This window comes from Callorhinus ursinus, unplaced genomic scaffold, assembly GCF_003265705.2.
Source record: "Callorhinus ursinus isolate GAN/ISIS: 27379988/994484 unplaced genomic scaffold, GSC_fseal_2.0 scaffold5, whole genome shotgun sequence".
NCBI classification, from domain to species: domain Eukaryota; kingdom Metazoa; phylum Chordata; class Mammalia; order Carnivora; family Otariidae; genus Callorhinus; species Callorhinus ursinus.
Window position 1 is genome coordinate 17665661 of NW_027397067.1, and position 23529 is coordinate 17689189.

Below are 23529 nucleotides of genomic sequence, written 5' to 3' on the forward strand. Positions count from 1 at the left end.
AATGACCTGACAACCAAAGGAAATAATAGAATCAAAAGGAAATCAGAATCCCAAAGGAATTATTATAATTATAATCTTCCTTAATTAAACTGACCTAAAATGGAGGTTTTATCAATAAATCCCTCAGCATGTAAAGCAAGAACACAGACCTTAGGGAACTAAAAGGGGGACATGATTAAACTGAAAGAAAACCACATTTTTGAGAGAACAATCATTTCACACTTTCCGAAGGGCCTTTTTCCAAGCTGTACCTCACTGCCCCTCATGAAGTTTCACAAAAGAACTCATTAGGCTTTGAGAAGTGCAGGTTGACATTTGTAATGTGTATATCAGGTTATAATACGTTGTTAAATGTGAAGAAATAAAATCAGTAATCTTCAATTCAAATAGATCAATAAGCATATTCAATCGCCTGTTCCGCTTGCTATAACAGTTACAGATGACAAGATTTTCACCTTGTACTTAAAGTGATATTAGGCGATTAGGTCAGGAGCCTTGAACAGCCAAATGGGCAACTCATCACTTCCCTATCAGCACAGCCCTATGGGTCCTGGCCTTCAATATTGCATCTGGGTGAAGAGCTATGTTTTTGAATTGCAATCTCTGTCCTCCATTGCCAGTACAACTAGCAAGTAAGGAAAAACTGATTTTTTAAGGGCCTGTATAGAGGAGACTGATGTTAAATCTACTTTGGTGTTTTAATAAACTGTTAAAATTGAAGATCAGATGACCTTATGAACATTTTGGGCTTGCTAAAATCATCTTTCTCCAAATTTGAAATTCTTCATCACCCTAAGCCCTACTCTCTCCCAGAAATTAACTATCCTAGAAGAGTCCTGATGGAATTCTTTATTTCACTAAGAGGAATAAAGATATTCTAGATGGAACTTCCATCTTCCATTGTAAAAATGACGCTAGCTAACATCTACTGAGTGCCCACAATGCCAGGCACTGTTAAATGTTTTATACGCATTATCTCTTTTAAAACTCAGAACAAATCTAAGTGGCTAAAACTATCATGATCCTCACTTAGTGGATAAGGACAATGAAGGACTGACAGATTAGGTAACTTGCCCAGGATGACACAGGAAGTACTGAGTCTAAGACTGGAAACCTGGAATCCAGACATAGTGCCATAATGCATATCTTTTCAAAACATCTCTATACACTGTTGTCATACTCTTCTTTCTAGTCCTACATTATAGTAAATACCATTTAAGTTACCTTCACAGCTCCCAGTAACCCCCTTCCTCTGAGAACTGCCTATACACACACACACACACACACACACACACACACACACACCAGAAGAATCCTGCAAACATGTACCTACTATGTTACTTCACCTTTTTGGTCATTGCTGACTGGATCATGAGTGGACACTTGACCCAAGTCAGGCCAGTCAGAATCTCTCTCAAGAATTTCAACTGAAAGCTCTAGTGCAGAAGCATTAGCAGTGGTCATGTTAATGGCCAAGTTCTCTAGTGGTTGCCAACGTTCCCAGAGCTGCCTGGCTTAGCCCCTTCCTGCATACTCCTTATCCAGTTTTCCTAGAATTCCATGAAGTTTCTTTTCATGAATCTAGGTTGCATAAGAGTGGTACCAAGACATAGTCATTTATTCATTCAATAAACTTTTCAAGCATCTACTATGTGACAGGCACATAGATGGAAATTTAGTGGGTGGAACCCAACATTAAAACAACTAACCACACAAATAAATATATAGTTTCGAGTTGTAAAAAGTGCCACAGCAAAAAAGTATTGGTGCTGTTAGAGATGGAATTACTTTTGTCATAAATGTGATAATATATGTAAAGCACTTAGCACAGGGTCTGGTTCCTAATAGGCTCTCAGTGTATGTATATTCTTTGGCCAAATTCTCTCTAAATAATAAATAATAGTTCTGGCACAACGTCTTCCTGGTTGAGGCCCAAATCCTGCCAAACTCTTCTAATTAACTGCTAATTTACTCCCTGCCTTTGGTTTCTGCTGCCAAATTATTATTCCCAAAATATCCTTTTATTATGCCGCCTATTTGTATCCCATGCCAAAGAATTTGGACTCTTTCCTGTAAGCCAGCTGTGAGGTCTCAGATGGGAGAAATGTAGGTAAGCAGGATTCTTGGTCACCTGCCCCGCCTTACTCCAAGGGAAAATAAAGGTACCCATGGGGGTGAGAGGGTGCATGAAAAATGAATGTCAGGTAGGCCATACAGCACTCATTATTTCTATTGGGTTAAATAAGTAGTCCAGCAATCCAATCTGCCCAGATAAGTTTTGACCAATGAGGGAAGGAGGAGGAATGGAGAGAGCAGCTCTGAGGTAAACCCTTCATTCTTCAGGACTGGAAAGACTGCTTTGATCACTCAGAGCAAACTTCTATGGAGATGGTGAGTTCAGTAAAAAGTTCAACCATCAGTTCCATCTTCTTCACCATATCTGGATGTTGGAAACATTCTCTTTTCAAAGCAAAGGGAGATTCAGCCCCACCAGGTGCTACTCTGCCATCTATTCTCTCCTCCTCTTCCTCTTCCTTCTTCTCCTTCATCTCTCATTCTAAAGCATGTTGTGACATTTAATGTGGCTACAAACAATAACGATCAATTGCACAGTATTATGCACAAGGGCCTAGCTGGTTTACGATGGGAATTCTGGCTGTCTGAAATAGGGTTTATTCCTGGAAAGGATAATGAAAGCATAAGAACTTGATTTTATGAATCATACTACGCTGTGTGGAAGCAAAGTACACCTTATGAAAAAATCATTACTGTTCATAAAACTAAATCCAAGTCTGCTCCTGAAGGAGTAGTGAGTTCAATGAAACACATTCCTTTTTCCAGAGAAACACTATGATACCCATTAAATGACAACTTTGAAATGAAGTAGCACTTAAGAAAAATGCTTACAAATTAGCAATTAAATGTAAACTTCCCTACCTATCAGCGTCTTTCTCCCTCCATTTTTTTAATATTTTTTTAAGATCTTATTTATTTATTTGACAGAGAGAGAGATAGAGAGAGAGCACAAATAGGCAGAGCGGCAGGCAGAGGGAGAGGGAGAAGCAGGCTCTCCACTGAGCAGGGAGTCCTGCGTGGGGCTTAGGACCCTGGGATCACGACCTGAGCTGAAGGCAGCCGCTTAACCGACTGAGCCACCCAGGTGCCCCTTCCCTCCAATTTTTAAATGTAAGTTAAAAGAGATCCTTAGAGAATGTTCAGCAGATAAGGCAGAAGTAAAACAACATTTTCTACTTCCACAGTGCCTGTGGACCCAATCAATTTAATATGGGTTGGGCACCTCTCAACCTGAGTCCAGGAACCTCTACTTTCCTCCTTATCATCAACCTGAATTCTGGCAGAGACAGAGGGCACTTGTCCAGAGAATTAGTGGGTTTGGATCCCAGCTGCTAGGCCTGCCTGCCTCTCTCCTATTACTGATCCTCACATTTCTCAGGAGGCCAAATGGAAAGGAGATAATAAAATTCTCAAAGATGTTTTCTGGTTGATGATAATTTCAAAAGCCATTGTGCAAAATTTTCCCCCATCCTTGAAGTCCTGGAGGCTTGAAAGAATAAAGTGGAAACACTTTAGAAAGGATGAATCGTATTCAGAGCAGACTTCAGAATAAACTATATTTTTAAATCTGACAGCAGGAACCATTCATTCAACATTTATTGAGCCAGGAAACTGACTCAGAGCTAAGTATTCAAAGATCAATACCACATAGTACTTGCCCTTAGGGAACTCCTAGTCCAGTAGAGAAACAACCACTTTAAATATTTTCAGAAACAATACAGGTTTATATAGTATTGAGAAAAATATTTGTTATTTTGATACCCAGTACCCACCACCCTTCTGATATTAGCACTCAATTTTGCCTCCCTCATTGGATTCGGTCTGGATGTAATAATTCAGTTATGGTATGATGTCCAAGACCAAACCAAATCAACTGGATACAATTCTCACTGAAAATCATATACAAGCTACTATGGAACTACAGAAAAGTATTCATAACTCAGCCAGGAAAGATCAGGAAAGGCTTCCTGAAGTAAGTGACACTAAATTTGAGTCATGATAGCCAATCAACAGTTAGGGAAACAGGGTCAAAAACAAAGACGTTTAGTGGGGCGCCTGGGTGGTTCAGTCATTAAGTATCTGCCTTCGGCTTAGGTCATGATCCCAGGGTCCTGGGATCGAACCCCACATTGGGCTCCCTGCTCAGCAGGAAGCTTGCTTCTCCCTCTTCCACTCCCCCTGGTTGTGTTCCCTCTCTCACTGTGTCTCTCTATGTCAAATAAATAAAATCTTAAAAAAAAAAATAAAGACATTTAGGAGCATAATACACAAAAGAAAAGAGATATATAGCGGCAGGGAAAGAACAGCACAATGGAGACACACATGTATAATTTATTCCAATAAAAAGTTTGAAAATAATACTGATATTTAGGTCTCACCCAACACCAATTGAGTAAGAATCTTTGGAATTGAGACCAGGTATTGGTCTTTTCTAAAAGGCTCCCAGATAATTCTAACTGTGGCTAGAAACAGCACACCAAACCATAAAAGGCAAACACCTGTACCTGCAGAGCAGACCCTTCACATTCTGGTCCCAGACTTCACTTTCCACTTATTTTTCCACCTCTCGGCCCTCTTCCCTTTTTTTTAAGCAACAATACTAAATTTCTTGTAGGTCTTCAAACATATCGTGCCTCCTCAACTATTTACACAGGCTCCTCCCTCCTCCAGCCTCTAGGAGGCTGCCCTCTTCCTCGTTGGACATCTGGAAAGTTGTCAATTCTTCATGGCCAGCTCAAAGCCTAGCTTCCCTGGAAAGCCTTTCCTGACTCCACTACAAACTGAGGAGCTTCTTCCTCAGTCTTTCCCCAGCACCTATCCCTACCTCCACTGTTGTGACCATCTTACTGTCTTATAACACTTTCCACCTCTCCCTCCACACTAGACTCTGAGCAAGGATGTTGTCTTATTTTTGTATCTCTAGCCTGGTACATATGATTGCTACCCAACAAATATTTGTGAAAAATACAGCAGACTTCAGAATAAACTATATTTATCCAGAGAGAGGAAGGAATCCACCCACCTTCTTCATCTGTTAGATACTGGATATACTAGTCACTATTTCTTTCACTCAAATAAAAAGCCTTAAGGTCTTTAGAACTCCTTTTCAGAGTAGTCATGCAGGAGGAACTCTTGCTTAAATATGGAAATAACCAGTTACTCCTATTTCGCTCTGATATCTTTGGATATACTCAAAGTTGAGGAGGTAGGACAGACTGCCTTAGGCCAGGAAATCTTTTCAATATCTTATATAGCAGCTTCTCAGTATTTACCAATGTTGGAGAATACACAGGAGTACAGAGATCAACAGTCTATCTCCTCACCTAGATCACAGGCCCCTTGGGGACAAAAGCTACAGTTTATTCGCTTTGAATTCACAAGTCATAACACAGTATAGCTTAGAAGAGGAACTCAATAAATGTATAGAAATAAAACAGTCAATAGCCCCTGAGGTTGGGGTTCCAGCTGGATCCCTCTGGGCCAATAGATGAAGTCTGCATCTATGCAGAAATCATCCCCTCATCTCATTTCTCTAGTCAAAACCTTTAACATCCTGGTTCTTATTCCAGCTCTGCCACTTACTGGCCACATGACCATGGCTTCTTCCCTTCTCAGAGTTTCCGTTTCCTTAGCTAGAGAGTTCTCACTCAGTTTATGCAATTGCAGTCAGATAGTGACTTGGCTAGAATCACCTTGAACACATCCTCACTCACAGATCTGGCAATTAATGCTGGCATTTTCATGGGATGTAATGTGGGCTGTCAGCTGGACTACCCTACACATGGCCTTAGCATGTGGCTTGGGCTTCCTCACAATGAAGTGGCCAGGCTTCAAGAATGAGTAGCCCAAGAGAGCAAAGTAAGTACATGGCTTTTTTTTTTTTTAAGTACACAACATTTTTATGACCATTATGGCAAATTTTGGATGTCACACAGTATCACTTCTGCTGTAGTCTATTGGTCAAAGCATCACAAAGGTCGACCCAATTTCAAGGAGAAGGGATATAAATCTCATCACTCTATAGGAAGAGTATCAATACCACATTTCAAGAACAGCATGTAGGATGGAAAATATTGGGTAGTTATCTTTGAAAAATGCAATATGCCACACCTACCTAGGATGACTATGCAGATAAAATGAGACAGTGATATAAAGTACTTAGCCTGTGCATGGCACATGGTAAGTGCTCAATAAACAACAGCTATAGGTAATTTTTTATTAGTGTTAAAGTGGCCCTTTCACTTCCCACCTGTGCCATAGAACCACATGGACTCACCTACAGATGAACTATGTAGTCGCATGGCCAAAGGTCACATCACCAGTAAGTGGCAGAGACAGGATTTGAGCCCAAGCTATCTGGCTCCCGAGTCTGCCCTTGTAATCTCTATACCAAGAAATCCCTCTTTTGGAGTTTCTGTCTTGTTGATGAATCTGAGGACCTGAGGAAGGAAGAGAGCAGCCATCAGTGAAATGAAGAGCCCATTAGGTTGGGAACATCCAGTACTAACTCTATGCCCATGGACACTGGTGGGATAAAGAACATCAGACAATCCATATGGACCATTAGCCAGGGCTCAGTTCCCAAAGAAGAGGATCCTTCTTGATCCTAGCATTGACTAGAAACAGCATTTTGTTTTCCACCAAAACCGTCCTGGGTCAGGAGATCCTGTTCATGTCACTGTCTCTGTACAAGTGAAGCTAAAGAAAGGCAACTCAGGCAACTAGTGCACCAGGGAGGCAAAGGGAAGCTAAGCTAAGTGCACAAGGCTGAGGAGAGGTGGAGATGGGCTCTCCTCCCTGGGGAGGTGGTGGGGTTTAAAAGCATGGGCCATGGAGGCAGCCACCTGGCTTCCATTTCTGACCAGTTAGGGGACCCCCAGTCTGAGCCCGTTTCCTTGTTTGTAAAATAGGGGAATGATGATAAGAGAACCCTTGATGAAAGGCTGCTGTGGGGATTAAAAAAGCCAGGGCTTGGAAAACAATGGCACCTATAAAGTGTTCAAACAGCATTAGTGATGGTGAGGATTCTAAGATTATGGAGTTCCCAGTGTTCCAGTTTGGGCCGCTCCAGGGCCCAGACACTCACTCTCTTGGCAAATATTTACACAGAGCTATGCAGATGTGAAAGGCTGGAGACCCCTCCCCACCTCACAGGAGACTGATGAGACCTGCTGCCCCACAACTTGCACTTCTGCTTCATAACCTACACTGCATTGGCATTTCTTTTTCAGTTCCTGTCTTCCTACATAGACTATGGTGCCCAGCAGGGCACAGACCTCTTTTCTTACCTTTAAATCCCTAGCACAGTGCTTGGTACCTAATAGGTACTTAATAAATATTTGTTGAACTAATCAACAAATGAATAAAATAAAAATTCAACTCCCTACTCAAAAAACAAAATAAATTAAAAATAAAATTTTTAAAAATCTCAGCCCTATTGTCCAAATAGACAATATATTTTAAGAATTCAGTATGCTATCCCTCCTCCTTATAGCTGTCATCATCTTCTCTACCTCTTGGGATTTCTTCTTTCCTTCAATAAATACTTATTGAGGACCTATTTTGTTTAGGTGCTGGGAAACACCAAAACTTTTTAAAAATAAAAACTCTGCCTTCACAGAGCTATTTCTGGTATGGGAAACAGACATTGAAAAAGCAAAATAAAATATAAATATAATTTCAGATAAAAAGTGCTATGAAGGAAATAATCAGGGTGTTACAGTACAAAATTTCTGGGTTGAGCAAGCTTATAGAACCAGCAAGAAGAATCTATCTGGAGCTATGCTGGCATTAAGTGGCCAGGACTTTCCTTCCTCCCTGGGCCTAAGACAGCCCTCTCTGAAGGATACTGGACAGTTAGGCCATAAGGAGGCAGGATTTTGACACAAGTGCTCAACACAGGAAGTGATCTTCATCTTTACCAGGAATCCATGCAGGCTGGGGAAGCTCCTGTTACCTTCGAAGGCAGCACCAGCAGGGATCTGTTAAAACTATAAGGGCACCAAGCAGACCAAAATAGTACAACAAAGGCTCTGAAAATTAAATTGTCTTTGAAACCACAGCCTACAAAAGTAGCCCAGGACTGGAATGCTAAACCTAAAAGGATGACTGCCTGCCAAAATAAAATACTAAATAAGATCCAGAGTCTCCGGATGTAATAACCAAGATATCCAGGATACAACCCATCATACCAAGAAACAAGAAAATCATACTTGGGGGCACCTGGGTGGCTCAGTTGGTTAAGCCACTGCCTTCGGCTCAGGTCATGATCCTGGAGTCCCGGGATCGAGTCCCGCATCGGGCTCCCTGCTCAGCGGGGAGTCTGCTTCTCCCTCTGACCCTCGCCCCTCTCATGCTCTCTCTATCTCATTCTCTCTCTCTCAAATAAATAAATAAAATCTTAAAAAAAAAAAAAAGAAAATCATACTTGGATGAAAAAAGACAATCAATTGACACCAACATCTAGATGAATCAGATGTTGGAATTATCTGACAAGGATTTTAAAGCAGCCATCATAAATATGCTTCAGCAAGGATTAAAAATGCTCTTTAAACAATGAAAAAATATAAAATCTCAGCAAAGAACTATAAGTTATAGGAAAGAACCAAATGGCAATTATAGAACTGATACAATAGCGAAAATTTCTAAATCTGACTGGATGGATTCAGTAGCAAAGTGGAGAGGACAGGATCAGTGAACTTGAGAATATATTAATAGAAATTACCCAATATGAACAACAGAGAAAAAAGAGACTAAAAAGCAAAACAAAAAAAAACAAAAACAGTCTCAGGAACTTGTGGGACAACAACAAGAGATCCAATATTGCCATCGCTGGAGAGGATAAAGAGAGTGGCTAAAAGAGTATTCCAAGAAATAATGGCTAAACAGTTCCCAATTTTGGAAATTTAAATAAATAAATAAATAAATAAAGCCACAGATTCAAAAAGCTGAGTAAATTCTAAATAAGATAAATGCAAAGAAATCTATACTAAGACACATCATAATTAAACTTCTGAAAACTGAAGACAAAAAAAATCAAAAGCCGCCAGAAGGAAATGATATTACCCATAGAGGACATCAATTTAAATGACAGCAGATCTCTCAGATTTCTCATCTAAAACCATGGAGGCAAGAAGGAAGTAGAACATTTTTCAAGTGCTGAAAAAGAAAAAGAACTGTCAACGATGAATTTTATATCTGACAAAACTATTCTTCAGGAATAAAAGGGAAATAAAGACATTCTCAGATCAAAGAAAACTAAAAAAAAAAAAAAATTGTTGCTGGAAGACTTACCCTTAAGGAATGGCTAAAGCAGGTTCTTCAAACAGAAAGGAAATGATAAAAGAAGGAGACTTGTGGCATCAGGAAGGAAGAAACAACAGAAAGGGCAGAAATATGGGCAAACAGAATAGATTACCCTTCTCACAAGTTTTCTAAATTATACTTGGTAATTAAAATAAAAATGAAAATAATGATACTGAATACAATGATATTTAAAAGTGGAAAAGGTAAAGGGACCTGAATGAAAGTAAAGTTTTGACACTTCACTAAAAGTGGTAAATGCTAATACCATTCAACTGTGGTTAAGTCACATTCGTATACTGAACACCCAGTGCAGCTACTATGAAAATGATACAAAATGATACACACAAAAACACTATAAACTGACAAGTTTATCATTTTTACAAACCACTGAGCCTGGTTCTAAGAAACACAATGTTTTATATCTAATACCTGTCAATTTATGAAAAATATACTAATGGCAAAATGTTTATATGTTTGACTTAAACCAGGATTGTATTATAGTCTGTTAACAATATATAAATTACTAAATGGCCTACTTGATATTTTTCCCCTGAGATGTGTTTAAAGGGATTTTCTTTATCTTTTACATGAATGACTTCATGATACTTTTTTAGTAATGTGGGTGAAATTACCATACACACAATAGACAAGAAAATATTTTCAAGAAAGTAAACATAAAATTCAAAAAAATCATTGTCTTTGATTGGAATAAAATTAACCACTGAGTTTAAAAAAATAAATTTATGCATCAGGGAGCATTACATTAGAGAGAAGGGTCAGGAAAAGTCTTTCCTTGAAACCAGTGTTTGAGAAGATCCTAAGATAAAAGGCATTCCAGGTAGATAAGTACCCCATGCAAACATCCTAAGGCAGAACAGAGCCTGGTTTCGTTCAAGAGTCTTCTAACAACTAGATCATTCATGTGTGTACCTTCTCTAATTGATTTTGTTCCCTAAAACACACAGATTCTTTTTGCCATAAGAGTTTTACTGACACCTGCCATAAGGAGAAATGCCCAATCAATAACAAAAGCAGCAAAAATGGAAAAGTTACTAGGATACCAGTAAACTCACAGAGATCTCAGAGCAAATGGGGTCTGCATTTGTCTTGTGTCCCTTTTCCCCATCTCTTTGCAAATGACTCCATGGAGATTCCTTTCTAGTTTATCCCTCCCCAAGACACACACACACACACACACACACACACACACACACACACACACACTTCTTCAATCTTCTGACTCCCTTCTTTATCTTGGTACTTTTTTTTTTTAGATTTTAATTATTTATTTGAAAGACAGAGAGAGCAAAGCAGGGAGGAGGGGCATAGAGAGAGGGAGAAGCAGACTCCCTGAAGAGTAGGGACCCCGACTCAGGGTTCAATCCCAGGACCCTGAGATCATGACCTGAGCTGAAGGCAGACACTTAACCAACTGAGCCATCCAGGGGCCCCTATCTTGGTACTTTTAATATAGAAAACAAGTGTCAATTTGTGAACTTTTTCAGTAATCTGAGATTACTGGTTCTCAAACAGGAGCAATTTTACTCCCCAATGGGACATTTGGCAATGCTTGGACACATTAATACTGTTATGAGTGGGAAGTAGCGGATACTAGCATCTAACGGGTAGAGGCTAATGATGCTGCTAAATATCCTATAATGGACAGGATAGCCCCCACAACAGAGAATTATCTGACATCATCTGTCTTAGGTTAATGACTATAAATTTCCATCCTAAGGGAATTCCAAGAACTCTGTCTCCCACCCCAGTGTCTAATCCTGATTTCTCCTTGAAAAGTCACCTTGATCTTTTCCCAGAACAACAAAAACACTATCGGTAGTAATTCCCAAAAGATGCTCCATGTGTTATACGACAAAATAGTTCTGTGGTCAAACAAGTTTCATAAATGTTTGGTCAAACAGAGATATATAGGTTCCTCTTATTCTTTGAAACTGGCTAGGTCAATAGAAATGGCTAAAGCCACAGGTCAGGGTAGAAATGAGCACCAATACAGCAAGAGCTCTTTGACTACCAATGAGGCAAAGAGGTAGACAAGAAGACTGCAGTCTAGTGATTCTGCTGATAGAGGCTGGAACCAAATATCACTGCGGGTACTCACACCCACTGATAATCTTCACCTAGGCACCTAGCTGGGGAAAGTGATGGAGATATAAGTAACAGTGGTACCAGGAACAGTTAAGTATGTAAGTTTTAAACCTAGTATTAGTTTCCTAGGGCTACCATTACAAAGTACCAAAACCTGAGTGGCTTATAAAACAGAAATGTACTGCCTCACAGTTTGGGAAGCTACAGGTTTAAGGTCAGGTTTTAGCAAGGTTGGTTCTTTCTAAGGACTGTGAGGGAAGGATCTGATCTGGGCTTCTCTATATATAGCTGTTTCTCCCTGTATCTCCTTTCATGGTATTCCCTTGATGTATGCCTATCTCTTTGTCCAAATTTCCGATTTCTTCTAAAGGACATCAGTCATTGGATGAGGGCTCACTCTAATAACTTCATTTTATTTTCATTACCTCTGTAAAGATCCTATCTCCAAAGATCACATTCCAAAGTAATGGGGGTTAGGATTCCAACATATCTTTGGTTATCTTTGGAGGACACAATTTAACCTATAACATAAGGCTAGTTCAAATTCTTTGTTCTGGCCAATGGTTCTAGTTTTCTGGCCTAAAATCCTTTCACCAAAGCTATTAGTGAGCAGTAAGAGGGACATATTTAATTTATGCCTTCTTATGCATAAGCTACTTCATACAGAAACTGTCAAAAGCTGGACAGTAGGAGGGAGACCAGAAGAGAGGCCACATGTTGAATAACTGGAGGCTAATTATGGACATTTGTGCTTTCCAAGGTAAATGAACTGAGCTATCATAAATATGTCAGCATTTGCCTTCAGACAAAGTGTGACAAGAGTTTAGGCAAAGGGCAGCTGTTCTTCCCACTGTCAGAAATAATCCCAAAGTCTGTCAAACCTCAGACACAAAGTTCACATGTGTGGAGAACCCACCTGTGGTGGCCCCCTCAAACCTATCCTATCCCCCACACCTGCTGCCATTTATTTACATTAAATGGCATTGCAAACTGTAGCAATTATGTGGATCCTGACCTGAAAGTCATCAGTGCTTATGCACCCGCTTCACAGACATTGTACTTCCCTAGAAAACTGGCTGCATTCCATTACGAAGTTTGGGTATTCTATGGCAGGTGTGGATAGCCAATAAATGAGCCACTGATGGCCTGCTTTGGTGTCTGAGCAGGAGCCATAACCCAGGGGGAAGTCATTCCACATCAACTGTCGCTGATAATCACATGGTGCCAAATGTCTGCATACTCTCACTCCTCCTCTCTGTATTTTTTATTTCATTTAAAAATATTTTAATGTCCTTAGTGCGTGTCAGGGACACAACCACCCTATGAGATAAAAACAACTGCTATTCCCATTTTATAGACGGGTAAATCAGAAGGCACTGAAAGCATAACTTACCCAAGGTCACGTAGCTAGTAAGTGTAAGAACTCACATTTGAACCAGGCAACCTGGCTTCAGAATCCATGTTGTATTCATTGGGCTCTGCTGTCTCTACACTGGCTTTGTGAGCCAATGTTACATGACAGAATTTGTTCAAACATGAATACTGAGACAACCCCTGAGTATTCCACTCTAAGTTCTAAATATATGGACATCACTCAGAGCAACCCTGTAAAATAGGTACTATTTCTATTCCCATCTTTGGTCTGGTAAATTGAAAGACAAAAGGAGGTTAAATAATTTGTCCCAAGGTCACTTAGAATGTATCTCAAAAATAATGTTAGATGCTGGAGATACAGCCTTGCACAAAGCAACCACGGTTCCTGCCTTAACTGAACTGATGCCACAGATAGGGACACAGACAAGAAAATAGGCAACTGTAATACACTGCAGTAAGAGCCGAGGTTAAGTTCTGTGTGCTGTGCCAGCACATAGAGGTAGTAGTCAGCCTTCCCTCGGGACACTGAAAAGACTTCCTGAGGACTGATATTTTGACTTAAATCTGAAGATTAAGTTAGATAGGCACAGGGATAGAGAAAAGGGGGAAAATGTTCCAAGAGAGTAAACTGCATTTGTAAAATCAGGAAGCAAGACAAAGGGCACGGTTCATTCCAGGAGTTAAAAGAAATTCAGCAGGATTTGATGTGTAGAATGCAAGGCAATGGACTGGCAAGAAATGAAGTGGGAAAATAACATTATGCCCTAAGAACAATGAGGACCCACTGAGTTTTAGGAGGTAGAATAGCATCATCAGGTCTACATTCAGAAAGACAAGGCCGTAGAGCATGGATTGGTGGAAGGAAAACCAAAGTCAGAGAGTTCTCTCTCTCCATTCTGGGAGTCACTGCAATAAACCCTGCTTAATATTATGCCAGAATTAAGCTCAGTGATCAACTATCTCTATGGGGTGTGTGGTATAATAAAAAATATATTTGTGGACAGTTCCTGGCAGAACTCTTAGAACCCTTGAAATTTCCTTAGCGACAGGAGTGTCTTTTGTTATTCATAAGGAGCCCCTTTTGGCACACCTGATTTATGCTTATAAGTGAGATAGACTGGGGCCTTTAGACAGTTTCAGGATGGGACTGGTCACCAGAAAGACCAACTGATTAGAGGGATGAAACTTTCAGCCCCACCCACTAATGTCTGGGAAGGGGGAAGGAGGAACTATAGATTAAGCTCTATGAACACACTTGAACAACAAGATTTGATGAGTTTCTGGGTTAGTGGACATATGGAGGTACTGGGAGAGTGGTACCCTAAATCAGGAACCCTGATTTATAGCCAATCAGTCAGAAGTACAGGTAACAACCTAGACTTGAGATTGGCATCCAATATGGAAAGCATTGTGAAACTGAGTCCTTAATCTATCTTCAGACAGAGAGTGTCAGAACTGAGTTAAATTTGTAGGATATCCTGTCAGTATCACTGAGAATTGAAGAACTGTGTGGTGTGAAAAAAACTCTCACACATCTAGTGTCAGAAGTATTGAGAACAGAGGAGAAAAATAGAGTTTTCCCTCACAGGGTGAAAGAGAGAGGTGTCCTGTGTAACTCCTAAGCCACTGATTTATACAATTAGATAAATGGTGGTGCCATTTGCTGGGTGGAGAACACCAAAGGAGAAGTAAGTTAAGAGACAGCAGTAAAAATGAGTTCCATTTTGGACATGCTTGGTTTCAAGAGCATGTAGGACCTCCAAACGGCAACTGGATAGATGGATCTGAAGCTAGAGAGAAATCTGCACATGAGATAAAGCTTTTTAAATTATCAGTAAATAATTGGATATAGAACTCAAAAGACTAAATGCATTGATTAGGAAAAGTGCAACAAGGAAAAGAGAACAGGGTTTCATGTGACATCATCATTTAAGTGCTCGCCAACAAAAGAAACCTACAAAACAGACTGACATGGATCATTCAGAAGTAATAAGATGCTGAGACACATAGGTATCAGAGAACCCAAGGGAAGCTAAAGGAAGTCTTTTCAAATGATTTTGTGCTGTAAACAAGTCAATTAAGGCAATGACTGGGAAGTATCCATCTGATTATGCCATATTGGAAAAGCAAAATGTTTGTTTCTGAGGGTTGTTTAGGAAGACAATGGAGAGCCCTCTGAAGAGAAATAAAAAACTTAAGCAATCATTTCTTGCCCTTCACTATTGTAGGCCTAGCTGCTAGCTGGATGGATAAATCACTCAAGATCTTTGGGTGCCACTTGCAACAAAAGAACAGCATCTTCAACTCTATTTGGGGGCATTCACATAATAGTACTTAGTGTTGAGCTAATTTTCTATCTTTGGCTTCTTTGTCAGCACATTATAATCATAGACAGAGTTGGATATAACTGTGAAGGAGAAAATCTGACTCAAAGATCCTTATCCTACCTGCTGCCAATGATCTAGCATCCTACATTTTCCCATTCCATCTCCCAAGACACTATAATCCCTGAAGGCAATAGTTCCCACAGGTGTGTGTGCTGCAGCCATGGTTAAAGTTTTTCTCTATATTCTTCCCTCCAAATTAGACAGGTCTTTCCTACCTCCCTCTTTTTTAGAGTCCCATGAGCAGGAGATAAACCACCTAGGGGTATTGTAATGCAATGGGAACAAACTACTGAATTTGCAATCAGAAAACCCGGGCTAGATTCCCAGTTTTACTTACCATTTATCAGAACTATGTGACATTTCGTAAGTCATTTTTCCATTAATCTTTCTGAGCTTCAGAATACCTACCTCTGAAAGGTATATAGATTGGGGCGGGGGGGGAGGACTGGGTGTTATACGCAAACAATGAATCATGGAACCCTACATCAAAAACTAATGATGTAATGTATGGTGATTAACATAATAAAATAAAATTTAAAAAAAACCTCTCTTTTAATGTAATATAGAGTCATTCAGTCTTCCCAACTGGATCTCTTGGATTCTTGGAACTACAGTTTGACTAGCATGGAGTCAGATTTGCTTTGGTATCTAGTAAATTGATGGACTTTTTTCATGTAAGTTTCTGTGAGAATATTATTTCTGAAATTCTGTAAGAAGAAACAAACACCTCATTTCTGGGTGGGCTGAATTGTCCTGTGTTTAATCAAAGAGGTGTGATGAGCCTCAACGGAGGAATTTCTTGTTACTTCCTGTTTTAGCAGCCCTGTATAGAAATAGCAAACAAGCATTTTGATGGTGCTTTACCATCTCCAAAGCACTCTTGCACATATGATTTGAAATTACCCCAGGATAGCTGGTCGAAACTGAGATCTCACAACAGACTGAAGGCAGTAGCAGATATGAAAAAATTCAACTGTTTTCTATCAAGCCAAACAGAAGAAATTAGCAAAAATGTAAAACAAGGTGACTCTTCTCTCAAATTTTTTTTTGTCATAGGAAATATAGTTAGTTTTAATTAAAATGTGTTAATTATATTAATAGCTAATGTTTTTTCAATGAATTAATGTATAATTGTTTTAATTTCTAATGTGGAAACTATCAATAGATCCAACACACATCAACACATTTTTAAGAGTGTAATGGGGTCTTGAAGCAAAAATGTTTGAAGACTACTGTGCTGGTGTGATGCCCAGTGAAATGGAATTTTAAATATTTTTTAATTAATTTTTTATGTTCAGTTAGCCAAATATAGTACATCATTAGTTTTTGATATAGTGTTCAATGATTCATTAGTCATGTATAACATCCAGTGCTCATCACAACATGTGCCCTCCTTAGAAATTTTAAATATTTCTTACTTTAAAAAATTGCCATTTGGAAATTGTTAATTGTTCTTTGCTTTCTGATGGTAGCCACATGGAGTTGCCTTGAAGCCTTCACTTTTCCTGGACAAGTCACCAAAATGCCCTTCAATTACTAACAGACATTTTGCTGGCATCAAGGTCCAACTCCCTCAACCCCACCTTCACCCCACTGAGAGACTAAGCTTAAAGACATCCAAGATGGAGTGGTTGAATTTGTGTAAGAAACTCAGAGGCTGTAGGTAGGGGCCAATAGGAAGGAAATGAGAACCGCAACTCCTTTGCTTCTTGCTTCAAAGTTACCATAATTGTCACCTGACTCTGTTGGGAGGCAGAGATTCCCAACAATACTCCTCAGGGTCACCCTAAGGTCAGGGGTCAGGCAAAGGGATATTACCAGGACTTGGAGACAGCTAATCCCACACAAATGCCTATTGATCCATGTACAGATGGAAAAGACCATTTCATGAAAGGAAGTTATTGAGAACCTGGGGCTGCTTGGGCATGGGGTACCCGTGGGTGAGGGAAGAATTCCTTCCCCATCCTGTTCTACTCAGTTCTGGTCAGCGCAGCAATGGCAATGGCAACAAGCTTTGTATTTGGCAACTTCAATACCACCACACCTTCTGTGACACAGCCCTTGAATAAGTGGACTGTATGCCCAGGTTGGAGCAGTGGCACCAGTGAGTGGGAGTAGCAGTAGCAAGCTAGAACAAGTGCTCTTATAGTAATGACCACTCTTCTCCCAGCAAGGCAATATTAACTGAGGCTGACCTCCTGGATTAAATTCCTAGTGTTCATGGACTGATCACTGGAGGGCCCCCTCCCAGCCTCACCTCACCCAGGACCTCTGGCTAAAAAGGCAGGTGGGGACACAGGGGTAGCAACTGGGAAACCACTATGGGGTGACATTTTTTGCACTCTAAACTGATGATACTAAACACCTCAGTTTCAGTTTCATTCCTGTGGTAGGCAGAATAATGACCTCCCAAAGATGTCCATGTCCTAATCCCTAGAACCTGTGAATATGGTACCTTACAAGGCAAAGGGACTTTGCAGATGTGATTAAAGTTAAGGACCTTAAACTCGGGAAATTGGCCTGGATTATCCAGGCAGGCCCAATCTAATGACACGAATCCTCAAAGCAGAGAATCTTTCCTGCTATGGTCAGAGATAGATGGGACAACAGGTGCAGAGAGAAGCTATATGAGGAAGGCTCCACAAGCCATTGCTGCTTTGGAAAACAGAGGAAGGGGCCACAGGTCAAGGACACTGACAAAGGTAAGGAAACAGATTTGCCCCCAGGGCCTTCAGAACTGAACGTAGTTCTACCCTGATTTTAGCCCAGGGGAGGCCCATGTTGGAACTTCTAACCTCCATAACTACAGATAATAAATTAATGTTGTTTAAGCTACTGAGTTTGTGAAAATGTATCACAGTAGCACCAAAAACAATTACTAGTCAGTGCCTTGCCCAAAGAGAATTCCTAAACTCTAATAAAGCACTAGCTTGAGGATTGTGTGGCAATAGCTGGAAGGGACCAGCTGAGCACAGAGTGAATAAACACCTCCGGAGAAGCTCAGATGCAGGATCCCAAGCAGCAGGAGACCTGGAGAGCCCTGTGGTAGGTCACCCCCAGGCCCAGGAGCAAGTGATCCTGATGACTACTTGAAGAACTGGGATTATATTATTGAAATCTGTTGCATACCATCTCAGGACTTAATTTTAAAAATTACCTTAGGAATCATCTCTAGTCCCTGCATCTTCTCATGCATGATTCTCTTCCATCAAATGGCACGACTTCTTTTGGCGACATTGTGTGCATTTTGTTTGTAAGTGGAGGCCTTGCTATTGGCTTCCTGGAAGGCCCAGAGAAGGTATTCTCTCATATTTCTCAGGCAAGGGCTTGCTTAGAAGAGGTCAAGGCAGCGCAGTATCAGTGTTAAGAGCAGTTTGTGGAGTCAGACAAGTGGGCTTGAAAACTCACTCTCTACCACTTACCAGCTGTTTGACCTTGTGCGCTTTTTTCATTAACCTCTCTATGCCTCAGTTCTCTCAGCTGTAAAGTGGGGAATAATTATAGTACTTACTCTTGGAGTTCTCTATGAAGATTTAATGAAATGATGCATATAAAGTACCTGACACATAATAAGTGTTTTTATTATGATGTAACCTATGTGGGTCCTTCACGGGACCCAAGGGTTACATTTACTTTTTTACAAACCAAATGGTCCTTAAGGAGAGATTCATCCAGGTATGCATGCCTCTCCCATCAGTGCAATTGCCAGAAGTCACAGCTACCAGCCAAATTAAAGTTGGAACATGTCTGTTCTCAGGAAAGTTACCCTAAACAATTCAAATAATAATATTTGATAATAAGAATAATATTTAACCCTTTTGGGGACTGGCCATGTGCCAAGTGCTATTCTAAACCACATGCATACAGTCTTCAAAATAAACCTATACCATAGTACTATACCATAGTACATAGTACTATACATACATACAGTCTTCAAAATAAACCTATACCATAGTACACAGTACATAGTACATAGTACTACCCCCATCTTACAGATAAGGGAATTGAGGAACAGAGAGATTAAATAATTTTCCCAAGATCACACAGCTGAGAAATAGGGAGGCCAGTCAGTCCGCTCTGAGTTCCACAGCCTTAATCACTACATCATAATATGTCTTTGAATCAAGTCATAAGATGAAATATAAACCAATAAAATCAAAAGTACTGACCCTCCCCCTCACCAAGAAATAGGCAAGTATTGATTGGTTACTAATGATTTAAAGGAGCCAATCTTCTCAAAGAGTCAAAGGTTTCTTGGTAAATTTTTTTTTTTTTTTACTTTTCAATTTTTTTTTAATTTAAATTCTTGGTGACTTTTTAATTGGGGCAGGCTTAACTGATCTTACTAATCACTTCTGTTGAGTGTTATGCAGCGTTTAAAATTTTGAGCAAAATTAATATTATTTTAGGAGGAACATGAGAAGTACTTTTGGATGAGATGTTTCCCTTGTCCCTTGTTAAAGAACAAAAATTTACCCCAACTGAGTAAATCTGAAGATCTAATTGGCTTTATTCAATGATTCATGAATCCAACAACATCCTATCTAGCAAGCAGAGAGATGCTCTGAGGAGTTGTACAAAAATGGAAAGTTTTTATGGGAAGGAGGATGGTGCAAGGAAGTTATTAGTAAAAGAAAAGAAAGGATTGTTTCAGGCAAGGTCACTTTCCCTTAGGGGGAACCACAGAGGGTCTTATTAGGAAGATGACCTCATCTTCCTTTGGGGGATGGAGAGAGACCCTGTGACAGATTACCTCATTGCAGCTGACCAGAAAATTCCTGAGCAATTGGTTAAGAATATATTTCTGGGGGAGACTGAAACTGCAATTAGGTTAGGTATCAAGCCCCAGTTTGGTGACTCCATTTTGAGCCTGTGGTTTTCTTTTTAACACCCTATATAGCCAGGGCATTGTACAAAGAAGGAGGTGGTTTGAGACACTATAGAAAGGAAGTATTAATCCAGACTAGACCCAGGACTTGACAATATCCATTTATCCCTTTGTCTTTTCAGTTTCTCCCTAGGCTTTCTGCTAACACTTTATTCTTACTGGGTAACTGGTTATGTTGCTTTTCCAATGGCTGCCCCAGTGACCCCAGCTAAATTGTTGGTTGATCTCAACCCTAAACCATTATATTCTACCTTGTACTTTCCCTAGATAGATCTCAAGGGGCTATCTAAACACTAATTACTTCTCACTGTCCCCTGTGAAATCCCCTGAGTCATTTAGGGTATAAATGAAAGACAAAGTCCTGGGAATGAGGAAATTTGAGCCTCCTCCTCCCCACCTGGGGCTGTAGTTGCTGGTCCAATGAACATTTTGTTTGGCTCTGCCTGGGATTTCCCTTCTTACCTTCCTGAGTTTCCTTTAACCCATCTGCTTTCAGGGAATTTGGGCTGAGGCTATAAAATTAAAGTTCTCAAAAACTAATGATGTAATATATGGTGATTAACATAACAATAAAAAAATTAAAAAAAAAAATTAAAGTTCTTTATACTTAGGTTTCTTCCTTCTTCCCCACTCCCCATTCCACCATCTCAGCTGAAACAATACACACTCTTAAAAAACCTTAACCAAAGTGTTCTCACATAGCAAAATTTGCTGCTAAGGCTCTACCCCAGTTGAGGCAAGCATATCAGAGTCAGTAATATAACTGGAAAGTGATTGGTCTTTTGCACCTGTTGCCTGTATCACAAATAATATAATTAGCACGGGTTAAGAAAATGTGAGATTATTTTTCAGATATACACAGCTGTGACTTTAAAGATAAAATAATGTGATATCTACAATTTATGTTAAAATAAGTCTAATTAGCATTTGTCTTCTTTGCTGGATTATATACTTTACAAGGAAGGAGAATGAGTCTGCTTTATTCTCTGCTGTATCCCTGACCCACAATAGATGCTCAATAAATATTTCTTGACTAAGTGAGAAAGTTAATATGAAAGAATCACACAAAGTGCAGCATGAAGAGCAGTCTGATTATGCAGAGGCAGTAATCAGCGGGCCCCTCTGTGAATGCTGCTTTTGGATGAAGGGTTGTCACCCAAAGAAACACTGTCTGCTTCAAAAATTTTGAATAGTACTAATCCTATAAAATGAACAGGATTTTAACACATATTTTAAATGCATTTACAAAATGAATTCTATAAAATATTTCTCTCATTTCTCAAAATGTTTTTCTCATTTTCCATGGATTTCAGTGAAAAAGAAATTCTAGTACACATGATACAATAAAACGCAGAAACCTTTTCTTGTCTGCAAAAGCACAGATATGTTTTCCAATTTACTTTTGCCACTCCCAAAGGAAACACAAAGCTTGCCAAACTCAAATGTTGTTAGAACTCAAACAGTTCTGGGTCCTGGGGTCCTGGGATCAAGCCCTGTGTCGAGCTCCCTGCTCAGCAGAAAGCCTGCTTCTCCCTCTCCCTCTGCTGCTCCTCCTGCTTGTGCTCTTCTCCCCGCCCGCTCCCCTCCCGTCAAATAAAAAAATAAAATCTAAAAAAAAAAAAAAAAAAAAAACTCAAAACAATTCCAAAACTCAAAGGAAGGCAAGTTTCTAATCAATTCTGGGATGTTCACTTCCAATAACATTTTTTAGGGCTAAGAAAGAATAGGCCCAAATATAGCTTTAAAATGTTGAGCTATCTACTTTTATAACTGTTGGTGATAGAATTGTTGTTGCTTTGTCAAATCCTGCTGCAGTTTGACCCTTCTCTGTGGGAACTTGATTAATAATGCCCTTAATTGCTTTTCCTCCTGCCCTCACAGCTGGTAGGAGAAGTGATGGATGTCATAAAGAAACACTGAACCAAGTTTTAAGGACAGAAAGGAAGTGGGAATGTAGTGCCGCTGGGCTCTGCCTCCTTCCTGAACCGTGGGAGGCCAGGGAGCTTCTCCCTTGTTAAGGAGAAAGCCTCAGCCCAGGAGCACTGGTTACTCTTGCTCCCCATCACAATTCTGCTCCAGCTCATGACTGACAGGGAAGCATTCCTAAATCCCCAGGCTTTAGTTGGAGCTTTCCCCATCTGCCCTACAGGTCTATGGGGTGCGAGTGAATGAACCAATGAACTGTTTCCTTTCTCAGGTCCTTTGCTGATTAGTTGATGCAAGAGTGTCAGAAAACCATGGCTTTTCCTGTACTGTGAATCAAGTGCAAGTGTTCCATAGGAGCTAAGATTACAGGAACAGTGTCCCAACTCAGTGCAGATGATGGAATCTAATCAAATAAGGAAGCGTTGGAGAGGGGAGAGAGTGATAATGGGCAGTGAATGTGACTTTGATTTAGAAAGTGATTTTATGTCATTTGAGATAACTCAGTAACTTTCCAAAAAGACAGACCAAATTTATATAATTAGGTTCCCCAGACTACTGAAATCCCTTTCTGATAACTTTATCCTTTTGCTTTTAATACCAACTCTTTAGGAGAACTGGTATGGATGGGGAGGGCAGAGAGGGACTAGACATCCTCAAGCAGCAGACTGCCTTAACTTAAAAGGGCCAGGAACTAAAACCTCAAAGAGCTCTTGCCAAGAGAACATCTATAAGATGCATAGGAGTTTATTGATTATAAAATGTATTGAAGGGGATCAGAATATGCCACCTCATAATATGCCACTTTGGCATAAGGATTATTTTGAGCTGAGGGTAACTGAGAAGCAGTGGACGCAGGAGCTCTCTGCCCTCCTATCTGACTAAATAGCAGGGCAAATGTTTCCCTTCCATAAAAGAAATTTCCACTTGTAAAGGTATTCCACCCCCCCACCCATACCAAGAAGAGAACACAAGACATAATTAATATGTGACCATCCTTCTCTTATCTCTCCATGTATTTAACAGACTGTGTTACTCCCCTGCTTAAAATGGTCCAGTGACTTCTCATTCCACTTAGGATAAATCCAAACTCTTTACTTTAGCTGATGAAGCTCAACAATCCAGCGCCTACCAATATCTCCAAACTTATCACCTGCCACCCTCTCCTCACTGACTGTTTTCCAGCAAAACCGGACTTCTGTTGCTTGAACACCCCAGGCTACAGTTGTAAGATTTAGCAAATAAAAATACAGGGTGCCTGGTAAAATTTGAATTTCAGATAAAAATGAATTATTTTTTGGTATAAGTATGACCCATACAATATTTGGGATACACTTATACTAAAACAGTATATATTCATTGTTTATCTGAAATTCAAATTTAACCAGGCACCCTGTATTTTATTTGGCAAGGCTCATCCTTGTCCTAGTGCCTTTGCACTTGCTGTTGTTCCCGTTTCTGGAGGCCCCT

General features: G+C 40.0%; 1 protein-coding gene across 1 annotated transcript in view; it reads right to left on the bottom strand.

Annotated features, from left to right (window-relative positions):
* Window positions 1-23529, bottom strand: part of CRH (corticotropin releasing hormone) — a 184100-nt gene that overhangs the window by 110186 nt on the left and 50385 nt on the right. Inside the window, exon 6 of the mRNA XM_073892838.1 lies at window positions 6353-6515. The gene's annotated coding sequence lies outside the window, so the exon portion shown is untranslated. The remainder of the gene's footprint in view (window positions 1-6352; window positions 6516-23529) is intronic.